This window comes from Phyllobates terribilis, unplaced genomic scaffold, assembly GCF_046119375.1.
Source record: "Phyllobates terribilis strain yellow unplaced genomic scaffold, ASM4611937v1 Scaffold_74__1_contigs__length_7073193, whole genome shotgun sequence".
Lineage (NCBI taxonomy): Eukaryota > Metazoa > Chordata > Amphibia > Anura > Dendrobatidae > Phyllobates > Phyllobates terribilis.
In genome coordinates, this window is record NW_027362834.1 from 670,212 (window position 1) to 688,230 (window position 18,019).

An 18,019-nucleotide genomic window follows, 5' to 3' on the forward strand; every position below is an offset into this window, starting at 1 on the left:
TGTTTTGATGGAATTTTCCTTTGTCTGGTTTCCATAGACTGTGGAATTTCCTCGTCTGAGGAGAAAAAAAAAAGAAAAAAAAAAAAAATCTGTTCTTATCAGTTTAATATCTGATACGTCCCCTATCTGGGGACCATATATTAAATGGATTTTTAGAACAGGGAGATGGAAAAAGAGCTTGCTCTGTCCACTCCACGCATTGACCTGGTATTGCAGTATCTCCAGGACCGGTGCACCCCTTCTTTAATGCAGTTTCTAAAATCAGAAAGAATTGAATTCAATGTTTTTTGTTCATTTTGCTTGTTTGTCGGATTTTGGGATGGACTCTTTGGCTCTGCTTTTTTTCTCCTCATTGGATTTTTCATGTTCAAAGTTGCAGAAGCCAGATTACAAGCTCATTTTGGTTCAACTTCAGCAACTGTGCATTGCATTGCCATGTAATGTGATGCAATGCTATCTTTCTAGCTCTCCCTTTTTACTTCCTTTTGGATAAACAGACATATTAGGCAAGCATTTTGGAGCTTTCACCTAAATAACTACAGGTGGTGAGATAAGCTGCACAATATAATTGACCTTTCAGTATATTGTTGCACACACACCATCTATTTAGCAAATGCCCTTGTTATCAACAGCAGCCTTTTAAACTCACCTGAGCTAACAGGTATGTGCGCTGGTTACTCTGCTGCGGTTAAAATTTCTTTTTTGGTTTGCTACAATGCCTTTTCTGAAACGTTGTCTCCTTCTGCTGGAACACTGACTTCTTTCATTTAATGCCTGCAGACTATAAAAGAGAACCCAACCCAAAAAGTTTGGTTGATTAGTCTGTGGCATTCTGTTAAACTGTTGCTTATGGCGGTCTCTGTGAGCTTCTCAGCGACATTCAGCCAGCCAGGTATCCTGCCTGCAGTAGATGGAATGTGGCAATGGAACGCTGGCTGCGCATGTCATAATAGGCTCTGAGCCTTTATATACCTGTGCACAGCAGCAGCCACCTTCAGTCTGCTGCTGGACAGCCAGCAGCAGCAGCAGCAGGAGAGGTATGTAATCAGGAGCCCTCCTGCTAAGGGTAGACAGCTGCTCGTTCCACCCCACCCCCCGCCTTAATTGGTTCTCCTCCCTTCCAACGGTGTTGAGGCGGGTGGGAACAGCAGGGGGTGAAGGTGCTGTGTTTAAAGAGGTGGAGTTATGCAGATCTAAAACGCGTGGATTGCAGCAGCAGCAAGCCGAAAAGTGCAGGCATGTAAGGGATCTAGAGGTTGACAACATGTCTTCTTAACGGGAGTCCAGGAGCTCATCTCCACAAATGGACTTTTCAGGATCCTTGGGTGGCTCCGTAGTTTGAAACCAATTCTGGTTATCGCTTCTCGGCCTTTTGGCTAAGATCAAGTGTAGTATCTGTTCTTATCAGTTTAATATCTGATACGTCCCCTATCTGGGGACCATATATTAAATGGATTTTTAGAACAGGGAGATGGAAAAAGAGCTTGCTCTGTCCACTCCACGCATTGACCTGGTATTGCAGTATCTCCAGGACCGGTGCACCCCTTCTTTAATGCAGTTTCTAAAATCAGAAAGAATTGAATTCAATGTTTTTTGTTCATTTTGCTTGTTTGTCGGATTTTGGGATGGACTCTTTGGCTTTGCTTTTCTTCTCCTCATTGGATTTTTCATGTTCAAAGTTGCAGAAGCCAGATTACAAGCTCATTTTGGTTCAACTTCAGCAACTGTGCATTGCATTGCCATGTAATGTGATGCAATGCTATCTTTCTAGCTCTCCCTTTTTACTTCCTTTTGGATAAACAGACATATTAGGCAAGCATTTTGGAGCTTTTACCTAAATAACTACAGGTGGTGAGATAAGCTGAACAATATAATTGACCTTTCAGTATATTGTTGCACACACACCATCTATTTAGCAAATGCCCTTGTTATCAACAGCAGCCTTTTAAACTCACCTGAGCTAACAGGTATGTGCGCTGGTTACTCTGCTGCGCTTAAAATTTCTTTTTTGGTTTGCTACAATGCCTTTTCTGAAACGTTGTCTCCTTCTGCTGGAACACTGACTTCTTTCATTTAATGCCTGCAGACTATAAAAGAGAACCCAACCCAAAAAGTTTGGTTGATTAGTCTGTGGCATTCTGTTAAACTGTTGCTTATGGCGGTCTCTGTGAGCTTCTCAGCGACATTCAGCCAGCCAGGTATCCTGCCTGCAGTAGATGGAATGTGGCAATGGAACGCTGGCTGCGCGTGTCATAATAGGCTCTGAGCCTTTATATACCTGTGCACAGCAGCAGCCACCTTCAGTCTGCTGCTGGACAGCCAGCAGCAGCAGCAGCAGGAGAGGTATGTAATCAGGAGCCCTCCTGCTAAGGGTAGACAGCTGCTCGTTCCACCCCACCCCCCGCCTTAATTGGTTCTCCTCCCTTCCAACGGTGTTGAGGCGGGTGGGAACAGCAGGGGGTGAAGGTGCTGTGTTTAAAGAGGTGGAGTTATGCAGATCTAAAACGCGTGGATTGCAGCAGCAGCAAGCCGAAAAGTGCAGGCATGTAAGGGATCTAGAGGTTGACAACATGTCTTCTTAACGGGAGTCCAGGAGCTCATCTCCACAAATGGACTTTTCAGGATCCTTGGGTGGCTCCGTAGTTTGAAACCAATTCTGGTTATCGCTTCTCGGCCTTTTGGCTAAGATCAAGTGTAGTATCTGTTCTTATCAGTTTAATATCTGATACGTCCCCTATCTGGGGACCATATATTAAATGGATTTTTAGAACAGGGAGATGGAAAAAGAGCTTGCTCTGTCCACTCCACGCATTGACCTGGTATTGCAGTATCTCCAGGACCGGTGCACCCCTTCTTTAATGCAGTTTCTAAAATCAGAAAGAATTGAATTCAATGTTTTTTGTTCATTTTGCTTGTTTGTCGGATTTGGGGATGGACTCTTTGGCTTTGCTTTTCTTCTCCTCATTGGATTTTTCATGTTCAAAGTTGCAGAAGCCAGATTACAAGCTCATTTTGGTTCAACTTCAGCAACTGTGCATTGCATTGCCATGTAATGTGATGCAATGCTATCTTTCTAGCTCTCCCTTTTTACTTCCTTTTGGATAAACAGACATATTAGGCAAGCATTTTGGAGCTTTCACCTAAATAACTACAGGTGGTGAGATAAGCTGCACAATATAATTGACCTTTCAGTATATTGTTGCACACACACCATCTATTTAGCAAATGCCCTTGTTATCAACAGCAGCCTTTTAAACTCACCTGAACTAACAGGTATGTGCGCTGGTTACTCTGCTGCGCTTAAAATTTCTTTTTTGGTTTGCTACAATGCCTTTTCTGAAACGTTGTCTCCTTCTGCTGGAACACTGACTTCTTTCATTTAATGCCTGCAGACTATAAAAGAGAACCCAACCCAAAAAGTTTGGTTGATTAGTCTGTGGCATTCTGTTAAACTGTTGCTTATGGCGGTCTCTGTGAGCTTCTCAGCGACATTCAGCCAGCCAGGTATCCTGCCTGCAGTAGATGGAATGTGGCAATGGAACGCTGGCTGCGCGTGTCATAATAGGCTCTGAGCCTTTATATACCTGTGCACAGCAGCAGCCACCTTCAGTCTGCTGCTGGACAGCCAGCAGCAGCAGCAGCAGGAGAGGTATGTAATCAGGAGCCCTCCTGCTAAGGGTAGACAGCTGCTCGTTCCACCCCACCCCCCGCCTTAATTGGTTCTCCTCCCTTCCAACGGTGTTGAGGCGGGTGGGAACAGCAGGGGGTGAAGGTGCTGTGTTTAAAGAGGTGGAGTTATGCAGATCTAAAACGCGTGGATTGCAGCAGCAGCAAGCCGAAAAGTGCAGGCATGTAAGGGATCTAGAGGTTGACAACATGTCTTCTTAACGGGAGTCCAGGAGCTCATCTCCACAAATGGACTTTTCAGGATCCTTGGGTGGCTCCGTAGTTTGAAACCAATTCTGGTTATCGCTTCTCGGCCTTTTGGCTAAGATCAAGTGTAGTATCTGTTCTTATCAGTTTAATATCTGATACGTCCCCTATCTGGGGACCATATATTAAATGGATTTTTAGAACAGGGAGATGGAAAAAGAGCTTGCTCTGTCCACTCCACGCATTGACCTGGTATTGCAGTATCTCCAGGACCAGTGCACCCCTTCTTTAATGCAGTTTCTAAAATCAGAAAGAATTGAATTCAATGTTTTTTGTTCATTTTGCTTGTTTGTCGGATTTGGGGATGGACTCTTTGGCTTTGCTTTTCTTCTCCTCATTGGATTTTTCATGTTCAAAGTTGCAGAAGCCAGATTACAAGCTCATTTTGGTTCAACTTCAGCAACTGTGCATTGCATTGCCATGTAATGTGATGCAATGCTATCTTTCTAGCTCTCCCTTTTTACTTCCTTTTGGATAAACAGACATATTAGGCAAGCATTTTGGAGCTTTCACCTAAATAACTACAGGTGGTGAGATAAGCTGCACAATATAATTGACCTTTCAGTATATTGTTGCACACACACCATCTATTTAGCAAATGCCCTTGTTATCAACAGCAGCCTTTTAAACTCACCTGAGCTAACAGGTATGTGCGCTGGTTACTCTGCTGCGCTTAAAATTTCTTTTTTGGTTTGCTACAATGCCTTTTCTGAAACGTTGTCTCCTTCTGCTGGAACACTGACTTCTTTCATTTAATGCCTGCAGACTATAAAAGAGAACCCAACCCAAAAAGTTTGGTTGATTAGTCTGTGGCATTCTGTTAAACTGTTGCTTATGGCGGTCTCTGTGAGCTTCTCAGCGACATTCAGCCAGCCAGGTATCCTGCCTGCAGTAGATGGAATGTGGCAATGGAACGCTGGCTGCGCGTGTCATAATAGGCTCTGAGCCTTTATATACCTGTGCACAGCAGCAGCCACCTTCAGTCTGCTGCTGGACAGCCAGCAGTAGCAGCAGCAGGAGAGGTATGTAATCAGGAGCCCTCCTGCTAAGGGTAGACAGCTGCTCGTTCCACCCCACCCCCCGCCTTAATTGGTTCTCCTCCCTTCCAACGGTGTTGAGGCGGGTGGGAACAGCAGGGGGTGAAGGTGCTGTGTTTAAAGAGGTGGAGTTATGCAGATCTAAAACGCGTGGATTGCAGCAGCAGCAAGCCGAAAAGTGCAGGCATGTAAGGGATCTAGAGGTTGACAACATGTCTTCTTAACGGGAGTCCAGGAGCTCATCTCCACAAATGGACTTTTCAGGATCCTTGGGTGGCTCCGTAGTTTGAAACCAATTCTGGTTATCGCTTCTCGGCCTTTTGGCTAAGATCAAGTGTAGTATCTGTTCTTATCAGTTTAATATCTGATACGTCCCCTATCTGGGGACCATATATTAAATGGATTTTTAGAACAGGGAGATGGAAAAAGAGCTTGCTCTGTCCACTCCACGCATTGACCTGGTATTGCAGTATCTCCAGGACCGGTGCACCCCTTCTTTAATGCAGTTTCTAAAATCAGAAAGAATTGAATTCAATGTTTTTTGTTCATTTTGCTTGTTTGTCGGATTTGGGGATGGACTCTTTGGCTTTGCTTTTCTTCTCCTCATTGGATTTTTCATGTTCAAAGTTGCAGAAGCCAGATTACAAGCTCATTTTGGTTCAACTTCAGCAACTGTGCATTGCATTGCCATGTAATGTGATGCAATGCTATCTTTCTAGCTCTCCCTTTTTACTTCCTTTTGGATAAACAGACATATTAGGCAAGCATTTTGGAGCTTTCACCTAAATAACTACAGGTGGTGAGATAAGCTGCACAATATAATTGACCTTTCAGTATATTGTTGCACACACACCATCTATTTAGCAAATGCCCTTGTTATCAACAGCAGCCTTTTAAACTCACCTGAGCTAACAGGTATGTGCGCTGGTTACTCTGCTGCGCTTAAAATTTCTTTTTTGGTTTGCTACAATGCCTTTTCTGAAACGTTGTCTCCTTCTGCTGGAACACTGACTTCTTTCATTTAATGCCTGCAGACTATAAAAGAGAACCCAACCCAAAAAGTTTGGTTGATTAGTCTGTGGCATTCTGTTAAACTGTTGCTTATGGCGGTCTCTGTGAGCTTCTCAGCGACATTCAGCCAGCCAGGTATCCTGCCTGCAGTAGATGGAATGTGGCAATGGAACGCTGGCTGCGCGTGTCATAATAGGCTCTGAGCCTTTATATACCTGTGCACAGCAGCAGCCACCTTCAGTCTGCTGCTGGACAGCCAGCAGCAGCAGCAGCAGGAGAGGTATGTAATCAGGAGCCCTCCTGCTAAGGGTAGACAGCTGCTCGTTCCACCCCACCCCCCGCCTTAATTGGTTCTCCTCCCTTCCAACGGTGTTGAGGCGGGTGGGAACAGCAGGGGGTGAAGGTGCTGTGTTTAAAGAGGTGGAGTTATGCAGATCTAAAACGCGTGGATTGCAGCAGCAGCAAGCCGAAAAGTGCAGGCATGTAAGGGATCTAGAGGTTGACAACATGTCTTCTTAACGGGAGTCCAGGAGCTCATCTCCACAAATGGACTTTTCAGGATCCTTGGGTGGCTCCGTAGTTTGAAACCAATTCTGGTTATCGCTTCTCGGCCTTTTGGCTAAGATCAAGTGTAGTATCTGTTCTTATCAGTTTAATATCTGATACGTCCCCTTTCTGGGGACCATATATTAAATGGATTTTTAGAACAGGGAGATGGAAAAAGAGCTTGCTCTGTCCACTCCACGCATTGACCTGGTATTGCAGTATCTCCAGGACCGGTGCACCCCTTCTTTAATGCAGTTTCTAAAATCAGAAAGAATTGAATTCAATGTTTTTTGTTCATTTTGCTTGTTTGTCGGATTTTGGGATGGACTCTTTGGCTTTGCTTTTCTTCTCCTCATTGGATTTTTCATGTTCAAAGTTGCAGAAGCCAGATTACAAGCTCATTTTGGTTCAACTTCAGCAACTGTGCATTGCATTGCCATGTAATGTGATGCAATGCTATCTTTCTAGCTCTCCCTTTTTACTTCCTTTTGGATAAACAGACATATTAGGCAAGCATTTTGGAGCTTTCACCTAAATAACTACAGGTGGTGAGATAAGCTGCACAATATAATTGACCTTTCAGTATATTGTTGCACACACACCATCTATTTAGCAAATGCCCTTGTTAGCAACAGCAGCCTTTTAAACTCACCTGAGCTAACAGGTATGTGCGCTGGTTACTCTGCTGCGCTTAAAATTTCTTTTTTGGTTTGCTACAATGCCTTTTCTGAAACGTTGTCTCCTTCTGCTGGAACACTGACTTCTTTCATTTAATGCCTGCAGACTATAAAAGAGAACCCAACCCAAAAAGTTTGGTTGATTAGTCTGTGGCATTCTGTTAAACTGTTGCTTATGGCGGTCTCTGTGAGCTTCTCAGCGACATTCAGCCAGCCAGGTATCCTGCCTGCAGTAGATGGAATGTGGCAATGGAACGCTGGCTGCGCGTGTCATAATAGGCTCTGAGCCTTTATATACCTGTGCACAGCAGCAGCCACCTTCAGTCTGCTGCTGGACAGCCAGCAGCAGCAGCAGCAGGAGAGGTATGTAATCAGGAGCCCTCCTGCTAAGGGTAGACAGCTGCTCGTTCCACCCCACCCCCCGCCTTAATTGGTTCTCCTCCCTTCCAACGGTGTTGAGGAGGGTGGGAACAGCAGGGGGTGAAGGTGCTGTGTTTAAAGAGGTGGAGTTATGCAGATCTAAAACGCGTGGATTGCAGCAGCAGCAAGCCGAAAAGTGCAGGCATGTAAGGGATCTAGAGGTTGACAACATGTCTTCTTAACGGGAGTCCAGGAGCTCATCTCCACAAATGGACTTTTCAGGATCCTTGGGTGGCTCCGTAGTTTGAAACCAATTCTGGTTATCGCTTCTCGGCCTTTTGGCTAAGATCAAGTGTAGTATCTGTTCTTATCAGTTTAATATCTGATACGTCCCCTATCTGGGGACCATATATTAAATGGATTTTTAGAACAGGGAGATGGAAAAAGAGCTTGCTCTGTCCACTCCACGCATTGACCTGGTATTGCAGTATCTCCAGGACCGGTGCACCCCTTCTTTAATGCAGTTTCTAAAATCAGAAAGAATTGAATTCAATGTTTTTTGTTCATTTTGCTTGTTTGTCGGATTTTGGGATGGACTCTTTGGCTTTGCTTTTCTTCTCCTCATTGGATTTTTCATGTTCAAAGTTGCAGAAGCCAGATTACAAGCTCATTTTGGTTCAACTTCAGCAACTGTGCATTGCATTGCCATGTAATGTGATGCAATGCTATCTTTCTAGCTCTCCCTTTTTACTTCCTTTTGGATAAACAGACATATTAGGCAAGCATTTTGGAGCTTTCACCTAAATAACTACAGGTGGTGAGATAAGCTGCACAATATAATTGACCTTTCAGTATATTGTTGCACACACACCATCTATTTAGCAAATGCCCTTGTTATCAACAGCAGCCTTTTAAACTCACCTGAGCTAACAGGTATGTGCGCTGGTTACTCTGCTGCGCTTAAAATTTCTTTTTTGGTTTGCTACAATGCCTTTTCTGAAACGTTGTCTCCTTCTGCTGGAACACTGACTTCTTTCATTTAATGCCTGCAGACTATAAAAGAGAACCCAACCCAAAAAGTTTGGTTGATTAGTCTGTGGCATTCTGTTAAACTGTTGCTTATGGCGGTCTCTGTGAGCTTCTCAGCGACATTCAGCCAGCCAGGTATCCTGCCTGCAGTAGATGGAATGTGGCAATGGAACGCTGGCTGCGCGTGTCATAATAGGCTCTGAGCCTTTATATACCTGTGCACAGCAGCAGCCACCTTCAGTCTGCTGCTGGACAGCCAGCAGCAGCAGCAGCAGGAGAGGTATGTAATCAGGAGCCCTCCTGCTAAGGGTAGACAGCTGCTCGTTCCACCCCACCCCCCGCCTTAATTGGTTCTCCTCCCTTCCAACGGTGTTGAGGCGGGTGGGAACAGCAGGGGGTGAAGGTGCTGTGTTTAAAGAGGTGGAGTTATGCAGATCTAAAACGCGTGGATTGCAGCAGCAGCAAGCCGAAAAGTGCAGGCATGTAAGGGATCTAGAGGTTGACAACATGTCTTCTTAACGGGAGTCCAGGAGCTCATCTCCACAAATGGACTTTTCAGGATCCTTGGGTGGCTCCGTAGTTTGAAACCAATTCTGGTTATCGCTTCTCGGCCTTTTGGCTCAGACCTAGTGTTTGGACAAGAGGTTCCTTGTGTACTAGCCCTCGGCCTTCCAGCATCGCCACTTCGGTGGCTTAAGCTGGATGCTGCTATAGGGGGAGAGTGAGGAGGAAACGAGAAGGCGATTCCTGAAGCGACCATGGGTGTCAAGCTTCGTTTTGCTGGGACCGGGGATCCCCGGGTCAAGAATGCTTTCCGTATCGACGTCTCTGAGGAGAAGAAGGACCATTTCTCGTTGTCATACCTGGTCAACGCCATTTTCTATGAAATCCTGAAGATCCAGAAGTCGGAGATCATCTGTTTGCAGGAGTTCAGAAGGGAGCATAGGTACGTCTTGGTGCTTTCTTCTATGGCGGCTTGCCAAAACCTTTTCAAAACTCTTCAAGTCCTTTCAGAGCACCCTCAGCTGGATGGACTTATCTTCACTGTACTCTACTCTAAGGGGGATATCCCGGTGGTAATATTCATGCACAACCCCTTTATCTCCCGGGATGATATCACTGCATTCCTGAGAAGACACTGCATTTTTGTGCAATTCTCCCATAAAATCTTAAATGGAGAAGGGCTGTGGACTGGGAAGTATAAATACTTTGTGAGGTTTGGGATAGACCCTCATGGTCCTGGAGGTATTCACTATCCTCCCCTGAACTTTACAATTGGAAGAGACTCTGGATATCTGTTTTTTCCCGAGGCGCCATTGTTCTGCAGGAGATGCAACATGTTCGGGCATATCCAGGATTTCTGCAAGCAATTGCCAAACTGTAGAAAGTGCAACAAGTACGGTCATCTGGCGAAGGATTGTTCCAACCCGGTGGTATGTGATGCCTGCGGGGAGGAAGGACATGTGATTCGGGATTGTAAGGCTAAAGTCAAGCCTAGGTCCTTCTCCGAAGTGACCAAAGGTAAGCCTACTGTCCCTGCTGTTACCCCACAGGTGACTACTGCAGAGATCAATGCTGAGACGGAGCCCCCTGAGGTTGAAGATCTGGTGGGTGAGGCCCAGAACCTGTTGGACCCTCCGGCCCCTGCTGGGCCAGGTATGGAGATCTCCGAGTTGGATGTGGACCTCCCTCATCAGTCCGAAATATGTGGTGAGGGTGACATGGATGTGTCTCTAGCTCGAACCCCTGCATTGTCCTGGGGTGCTACAGACGAAGAGGTGGCCAGGGATGGTGGCCAAGGAGACTTTACTTCTGGGAGGTCTTTTGATGATGATGATACTCCTGAACTGGCCAATAAAAAACCCAGACGAGAGTACTCACCTGCCAGCGGAGGGTGCGACAGTCCTGCAAGTGACCGCATTTACCCGCAGGATGTCTTCTCCCCTGATGCTCCTTACCTTGGCATCCCTGAGAGCATCAACACCTTTGGGGTGCTTTCCCAGTCTGATGATAATGGATGAGTATGGTGTGATCAACATTGAGTCATGTATTTCTTTTCATTAATTAATGTCTTGCCAATCTGGTTGGGATGTAGTGTCCCTAAATGTAAGGCAGATCAGATCTAAAATCAGAAGAACAACTGTTCTGGACTACCTGAAACATTTAGGTGCTGATGTTTTTTGCATTCAGGAGTGTGGGATTCAGGATGCTCCTTGTGACAAAGACTGGCCTTACGGACAGCATATCTGGTCAGGGTCTAATCATAATAAAAATGATGGGGTGGGGATATTAGTTGGGAATAAAGAAATCTCTATTGATAGTTATATTGTGGTGGAGGTGGGACGATGTTTAATTGCATTTTTGAGTTATAGAGGGTGGCGGGTCAGAATTATTACTTTATATTGCCCTACAGGGAAGGAAGAGCGGCTTGCTCTTCTTGAAAAATTAAGTTTTTTTCTTCCAGGGAAATCTCCCACTATTTTTGTTGGGGACGTTAATTGTGTCACAGAAGGAAAGTGTGACATAACAGGAAAGAAATTGTCCCATTTAATTTGTGATTTTTCCTTTTTAGATGCAGCAGTTGTTGTTCTTGGCATGCCACCACCGCCGACATACCATGCTGACCGTGGTGAGATTCATTCCAGAATTGATTTAATGTTATTTTCTAAAAATATGGTATGTTTGGATTTTTCTCAACAAAAGGTACCTTTTTCGGACCATGAATGTTTGAGAGGCGTGTTTTGTGCGAATGGTGACCAAGTGTATGGCGGTGGGGTATGGAAGTTGAATGCAAGGCTGTTAGAGGATGATGAGGTGATGAATGAGTTTAATGTAAAGTATGAAAGATGGAGAATGCGTAAGAAGGATTTTGTGTGTGTTCTTGACTGGTGGGACTGGGTGAAAGTGCAATTTAAAACTTTCTTCAAAAAGTGGGGCTATAGAAAAGCTGCCAGATATAGGAATAGGTTTAATGACCTTAATAGACGGATTGACTGGTTGAGAAAGTGTGTTGCAAGTGGTTTGGAGATGTCTGATCAACTTACTGAGGCTAAGAATGAATTGAAGCGTGTGTTGGATGAGAAAGGAAAGGAAATTATATATCGTACTAAAATTGAGCACCTGGAGAAAAATGAGAAGTGTACGAGGTTCTTTTTTAAAAAAATGAATGGTAGGAAGACTGATATGAATGAAGTTGTGAATGAAAGTGGAACCAACTGTATGGGTGAGGATGTGCTGAAAGAAGTGAATAGGTTTTATAGCAAGTTGTATGATGAGAAATGGATTGACTCTGGGCTTGTGTCATATGTTCTGAATGGTGTGGAGAAAAAACTTGATTCTGAGGAGCGTGATCTATTGTGTGAGGATGTAGTTCTGGATGAAGTGAAGAATGTGGTGTGGAGTGCTAAAAAGAGTAAGACTCCTGGGAAAGATGGTATACCTGTAGAGTTGTATGTGAAAGCATGGGAAGTTTTGGGAACAGATTTGACTGAGGTATGTAAGTATATGTGGGTGAATGGTAGGTTGTGTGAATCAATGAAAGAAGGAGTGGTTGTGCTTGTGTATAAAAAGGGTGAGAGGAAACGTTTGGAAAACTGGAGACCAATAACACTGCTGAATTCGGATTATAAGGTCTACAGTAAGTTACTGGCAAATCGTATGCGTGAAGTGATTGGTAGTGTTGTGGAGGAGGACCAAGTATGTGCAGTGCCTGGAAGAAGTATGAGTGATAACTTGTTATTGTTGAGAGATATGATTGGGGATTGCAAGGATAGAAAGCAGAAATGTATGACTTTAGCTATTGATTTTGAGAAGGCGTTTGACAGGGTTTCGCATGTGTTTTTGTTTAAAGTACTGGAAAGAATGGGGTTTCCTAGAGAATTTGTGAATTTTGTAAAATCATTGTATGATTGTGTGTCAAGTGAGTTCATGGTTAATGGGTGGCTGTGTGACAAAGTGAAGATTAGGTCAGGAGTAAGGCAGGGGTGTCCTATGTCCCCCGTCTTATTTGTATGTGTAATAGAACCATTGTTATGTTTGATTAGACGGGATAAAATGATGAGAGGTTTGTTGGTGCCTGGTAGTGGTGGTAAGCATGTGAAAGTGTTAGGTTATATGGATGATGTTGTGGTTGTGAGTGAAAGTATGGCTTCTTTGAGTAGAATTAAATTGCTTTTGGATTTTTTTGTTGGTGCGTCTGGTTTTAGGGTAAATTGGAATAAATGTAGTTTTAAATGTTTTGGAGATAGTAGTATTCGTATGGATGGTGTAAAGTGTGAAGAGGGTGCAATCAAGATTTTGGGCGTATTATTTAATGATGACTTAAAAGGGAATGAAAGTTGGGAAGAGTGTGGTATGCGGGTTGAACGTAAATTGAATTTTTGGCGAATGAGAGAATTGACTCTGCGTGGTAAGGTGTTAATTATCAAAGCAGTGATTCTCCCTATCCTGCTTTATGTGGCGACTGTTTTTCCTTCTCCTTACAGGAAAATTAAGAGAATAGAGAAGTTGGTATTCACATTCCTGTGGTGTAGTAAGATGGAGAAGTTGAAGCGGGAGAGCCTTTTTAAGGCTTGTCAGCATGGTGGGCTGGCCTTTCCCAATATTGAAGTTTTTTTAGGCCTTAATTATATTAAGACTGTGGTTATTTTGCTGGGTAAAGGCAATAAAGGTGCTTTTATGGCTAATTATTCTGCTGGATGGATGTTGTATGGGATATGCTGGAGGAAGAGAGATGCGAGTGTGCCTGTGGCCTTTAAGTGTCCTGTTTGGTATGAGGTGATTGAGAAATTTGTGAGAAAGCATGATTTGTTGAGTGTGGGAATGAATGATTTTAGAATGACCAAGAATGTGGTGAAAAGAATGAGTGCAAATGAGGTAGAGTGTAATATTGTTGGGCTGAGAGGGAATGAGGTTTCAGATGCATGGAAGAAGTTAGATACATATGGGATGTCAAACAAACAGAAGGATGTGGTGTGGATGACTTTACATAATATTTTACCTGTGAGAGAAGTGCAGAAGAAAAGAGAGTTGATAAGAACAGATGTGTGTCCGAGAGTGGGATGTGGTGGTTGTGAGACTGTCAGGCATGTTATGTGGGATTGTGAGTACGCGTACAGTGTGTGGAAGTGTGTAGGTGGATTGTGCAAGGGTTTAGCAGGCGTGAATTTTGTGGATTGGCGTGTGGCGATGTTTGGAATTGGTGCGTGTAGTCGGTCTAAAGATAGAATTTTATGGTTGATAATGGCTTGTGTGATGGAGAGTTTGTGGGATGCAAGGAACCTTGGACTTTTCAAAAGGAAATCTTTATCAGTGAATGAATGTGTTAGACTTATTCTTTCAAGACTATACCTGATATATAAGTTGGACAGCAGAGGCGGTGGTGGCACAGATGCCGAAGGGATTTGGAAATTTAAAAAGTGGCATTACCTTATCAAATACCAGTGATTTTTTTCTTTGTGATTCCTTGAAGTTTCTGCATTTGTGTTACGTAAAGGATGTTCCCTTGTGATTATATTTCGTCTTATACTACTGCTAAATAAATAGAACCATGATGATGAGAAGTTTTAAGTAGCAAATTTTGGAGAAATTCATACTGTTTGCTAAAAAACTAAACTGAATGGTTTAAAAAAAAAAAAAAAAATCTGTTCTTATCAGTTTAATATCTGATACGTCCCCTATCTGGGGACCATATATTAAATGGATTTTTAGAACAGGGAGATGGAAAAAGAGCTTGCTCTGTCCACTCCACGCATTGACCTGGTATTGCAGTATCTCCAGGACCGGTGCACCCCTTCTTTAATGCAGTTTCTAAAATCAGAAAGAATTGAATTCAATGTTTTTTGTTCATTTTGCTTGTTTGTCGGATTTTGGGATGGACTCTTTGGCTTTGCTTTTCTTCTCCTCATTGGATTTTTCATGTTCAAAGTTGCAGAAGCCAGATTACAAGCTCATTTTGGTTCAACTTCAGCAACTGTGCATTGCATTGCCATGTAATGTGATGCAATGCTATCTTTCTAGCTCTCCCTTTTTACTTCCTTTTGGATAAACAGACATATTAGGCAAGCATTTTGGAGCTTTCACCTAAATAACTACAGGTGGTGAGATAAGCTGCACAATATAATTGACCTTTCAGTATATTGTTGCACACACACCATCTATTTAGCAAATGCCCTTGTTATCAACAGCAGCCTTTTAAACTCACCTGAGCTAACAGGTATGTGCGCTGGTTACTCTGCTGCGCTTAAAATTTCTTTTTTGGTTTGCTACAATGCCTTTTCTGAAACGTTGTCTCCTTCTGCTGGAACACTGACTTCTTTCATTTAATGCCTGCAGACTATAAAAGAGAACCCAACCCAAAAAGTTTGGTTGATTAGTCTGTGGCATTCTGTTAAACTGTTGCTTATGGCGGTCTCTGTGAGCTTCTCAGCGACATTCAGCCAGCCAGGTATCCTGCCTGCAGTAGATGGAATGTGGCAATGGAACGCTGGCTGCGCGTGTCATAATAGGCTCTGAGCCTTTATATACCTGTGCACAGCAGCAGCCACCTTCAGTCTGCTGCTGGACAGCCAGCAGCAGCAGCAGCAGGAGAGGTATGTAATCAGGAGCCCTCCTGCTAAGGGTAGACAGCTGCTCGTTCCACCCCACCCCCCGCCTTAATTGGTTCTCCTCCCTTCCAACGGTGTTGAGGCGGGTGGGAACAGCAGGGGGTGAAGGTGCTGTGTTTAAAGAGGTGGAGTTATGCAGATCTAAAACGCGTGGATTGCAGCAGCAGCAAGCCGAAAAGTGCAGGCATGTAAGGGATCTAGAGGTTGACAACATGTCTTCTTAACGGGAGTCCAGGAGCTCATCTCCACAAATGGACTTTTCAGGATCCTTGGGTGGCTCCGTAGTTTGAAACCAATTCTGGTTATCGCTTCTCGGCCTTTTGGCTAAGATCAAGTGTAGTATCTGTTCTTATCAGTTTAATATCTGATACGTCCCCTATCTGGGGACCATATATTAAATGGATTTTTAGAACAGGGAGATGGAAAAAGAGCTTGCTCTGTCCACTCCACGCATTGACCTGGTATTGCAGTATCTCCAGGACCGGTGCACCCCTTCTTTAATGCAGTTTCTAAAATCAGAAAGAATTGAATTCAATGTTTTTTGTTCATTTTGCTTGTTTGTCGGATTTTGGGACGGACTCTTTGGCTTTGCTTTTCTTCTCCTCATTGGATTTTTCATGTTCAAAGTTGCAGAAGCCAGATTACAAGCTCATTTTGGTTCAACTTCAGCAACTGTGCATTGCATTGCCATGTAATGTGATGCAATGCTATCTTTCTAGCTCTCCCTTTTTACTTCCTTTTGGATAAACAGACATATTAGGCAAGCATTTTGGAGCTTTCACCTAAATAACTACAGGTGGTGAGATAAGCTGCACAATATAATTGACCTTTCAGTATATTGTTGCACACACACCATCTATTTAGCAAATGCCCTTGTTATCAACAGCAGCCTTTTAAACTCACCTGAGCTAACAGGTATGTGCGCTGGTTACTCTGCTGCGCTTAAAATTTCTTTTTTGGTTTGCTACAATGCCTTTTCTGAAACGTTGTCTCCTTCTGCTGGAACACTGACTTCTTTCATTTAATGCCTGCAGACTATAAAAGAGAACCCAACCCAAAAAGTTTGGTTGATTAGTCTGTGGCATTCTGTTAAACTGTTGCTTATGGCGGTCTCTGTGAGCTTCTCAGCGACATTCAGCCAGCCAGGTATCCTGCCTGCAGTAGATGGAATGTGGCAATGGAACGCTGACTGCGCGTGTCATAATAGGCTCTGAGCCTTTATATACCTGTGCACAGCAGCAGCCACCTTCAGTCTGCTGCTGGACAGCCAGCAGCAGCAGCAGCAGGAGAGGTATGTAATCAGGAGCCCTCCTGCTAAGGGTAGACAGCTGCTCGTTCCACCCCACCCCCCGCCTTAATTGGTTCTCCTCCCTTCCAACGGTGTTGAGGCGGGTGGGAACAGCAGGGGGTGAAGGTGCTGTGTTTAAAGAGGTGGAGTTATGCAGATCTAAAACGCGTGGATTGCAGCAGCAGCAAGCCGAAAAGTGCAGGCATGTAAGGGATCTAGAGGTTGACAACATGTCTTCTTAACGGGAGTCCAGGAGCTCATCTCCACAAATGGACTTTTCAGGATCCTTGGGTGGCTCCGTAGTTTGAAACCAATTCTGGTTATCGCTTCTCGGCCTTTTGGCTAAGATCAAGTGTAGTATCTGTTCTTATCAGTTTAATATCTGATACGTCCCCTATCTGGGGACCATATATTAAATGGATTTTTAGAACAGGGAGATGGAAAAAGAGCTTGCTCTGTCCACTCCACGCATTGACCTGGTATTGCAGTATCTCCAGGACCGGTGCACCCCTTCTTTAATGCAGTTTCTAAAATCAGAAAGAATTGAATTCAATGTTTTTTGTTCATTTTGCTTGTTTGTCGGATTTTGGGATGGACTCTTTGGCTTTGCTTTTCTTCTCCTCATTGGATTTTTCATGTTCAAAGTTGCAGAAGCCAGATTACAAGCTCATTTTGGTTCAACTTCAGCAACTGTGCATTGCATTGCCATGTAATGTGATGCAATGCTATCTTTCTAGCTCTCCCTTTTTACTTCCTTTTGGATAAACAGACATATTAGGCAAGCATTTTGGAGCTTTCACCTAAATAACTACAGGTGGTGAGATAAGCTGCACAATATAATTGACCTTTCAGTATATTGTTGCACACACACCATCTATTTAGCAAATGCCCTTGTTATCAACAGCAGCCTTTTAAACTCACCTGAGCTAACAGGTATGTGCGCTGGTTACTCTGCTGCGCTTAAAATTTCTTTTTTGATTTGCTACAATGCCTTTTCTGAAACGTTGTCTCCTTCTGCTGGAACACTGACTTCTTTCATTTAATGCCTGCAGACTATAAAAGAGAACCCAACCCAAAAAGTTTGGTTGATTAGTCTGTGGCATTCTGTTAAACTGTTGCTTATGGCGGTCTCTGTCAGCTTCTCAGCGACATTCAGCCAGCCAGGTATCCTGCCTGCAGTAGATGGAATGTGGCAATGGAACGCTGGCTGCGCGTGTCATAATAGGCTCTGAGCCTTTATATACCTGTGCACAGCAGCAGCCACCTTCAGTCTGCTGCTGGACAGCCAGCAGCAGCAGCAGGAGAGGTATGTAATCAGGAGCCCTCCTGCTAAGGGTAGACAGCTGCTCGTTCCACCCCACCCCCCGCCTTAATTGGTTCTCCTCCCTTCCAACGGTGTTGAGGCGGGTGGGAACAGCAGGGGGTGAAGGTGCTGTGTTTAAAGAGGTGGAGTTATGCAGATCTAAAACGCGTGGATTGCAGCAGCAGCAAGCCGAAAAGTGCAGGCATGTAAGGGATCTAGAGGTTGACAAC

At 44.1% G+C, this 18,019-nt stretch overlaps 9 non-coding genes and 1 pseudogene across 9 annotated transcripts; all 10 read left to right on the top strand.

The window, feature by feature from the left end:
* Nucleotides 1-45: 45 nt before the first annotated feature.
* LOC141196355 (U2 spliceosomal RNA) lies at nt 46-241 on the top strand. The gene has a single exon (XR_012268897.1). It is a non-coding gene; the product is annotated as a U2 spliceosomal RNA (small nuclear RNA).
* Nucleotides 242-1,356: 1,115 nt separating this feature from the next.
* LOC141196701 (U2 spliceosomal RNA) lies at nt 1,357-1,547 on the top strand. Its single transcript, XR_012269101.1, has one exon. It is a non-coding gene; the product is annotated as a U2 spliceosomal RNA (small nuclear RNA).
* Nucleotides 1,548-2,662: 1,115 nt separating this feature from the next.
* LOC141196702 (U2 spliceosomal RNA) lies at nt 2,663-2,853 on the top strand. The gene has a single exon (XR_012269102.1). It is a non-coding gene; the product is annotated as a U2 spliceosomal RNA (small nuclear RNA).
* Nucleotides 2,854-3,968: 1,115 nt separating this feature from the next.
* LOC141194654 (U2 spliceosomal RNA) lies at nt 3,969-4,159 on the top strand. Its single transcript, XR_012267276.1, has one exon. It is a non-coding gene; the product is annotated as a U2 spliceosomal RNA (small nuclear RNA).
* Nucleotides 4,160-5,274: 1,115 nt separating this feature from the next.
* On the top strand, nt 5,275-5,465 carry LOC141196703 (U2 spliceosomal RNA). Its single transcript, XR_012269103.1, has one exon. It is a non-coding gene; the product is annotated as a U2 spliceosomal RNA (small nuclear RNA).
* A 1,115-nt stretch (nt 5,466-6,580) lies between these two features.
* LOC141195831 (U2 spliceosomal RNA) lies at nt 6,581-6,771 on the top strand. The gene has a single exon (XR_012268406.1). It is a non-coding gene; the product is annotated as a U2 spliceosomal RNA (small nuclear RNA).
* A 1,115-nt stretch (nt 6,772-7,886) lies between these two features.
* Nucleotides 7,887-8,077, top strand: LOC141196704 (U2 spliceosomal RNA). The gene has a single exon (XR_012269104.1). It is a non-coding gene; the product is annotated as a U2 spliceosomal RNA (small nuclear RNA).
* Nucleotides 8,078-14,183: 6,106 nt separating this feature from the next.
* LOC141196337 (U2 spliceosomal RNA) lies at nt 14,184-14,387 on the top strand (annotated as a pseudogene).
* A 1,115-nt stretch (nt 14,388-15,502) lies between these two features.
* LOC141196705 (U2 spliceosomal RNA) lies at nt 15,503-15,693 on the top strand. The gene has a single exon (XR_012269105.1). It is a non-coding gene; the product is annotated as a U2 spliceosomal RNA (small nuclear RNA).
* A 1,115-nt stretch (nt 15,694-16,808) lies between these two features.
* On the top strand, nt 16,809-16,999 carry LOC141196708 (U2 spliceosomal RNA). Its single transcript, XR_012269106.1, has one exon. It is a non-coding gene; the product is annotated as a U2 spliceosomal RNA (small nuclear RNA).
* The last annotated feature ends 1,020 nt before the right edge of the window (nt 17,000-18,019 follow it).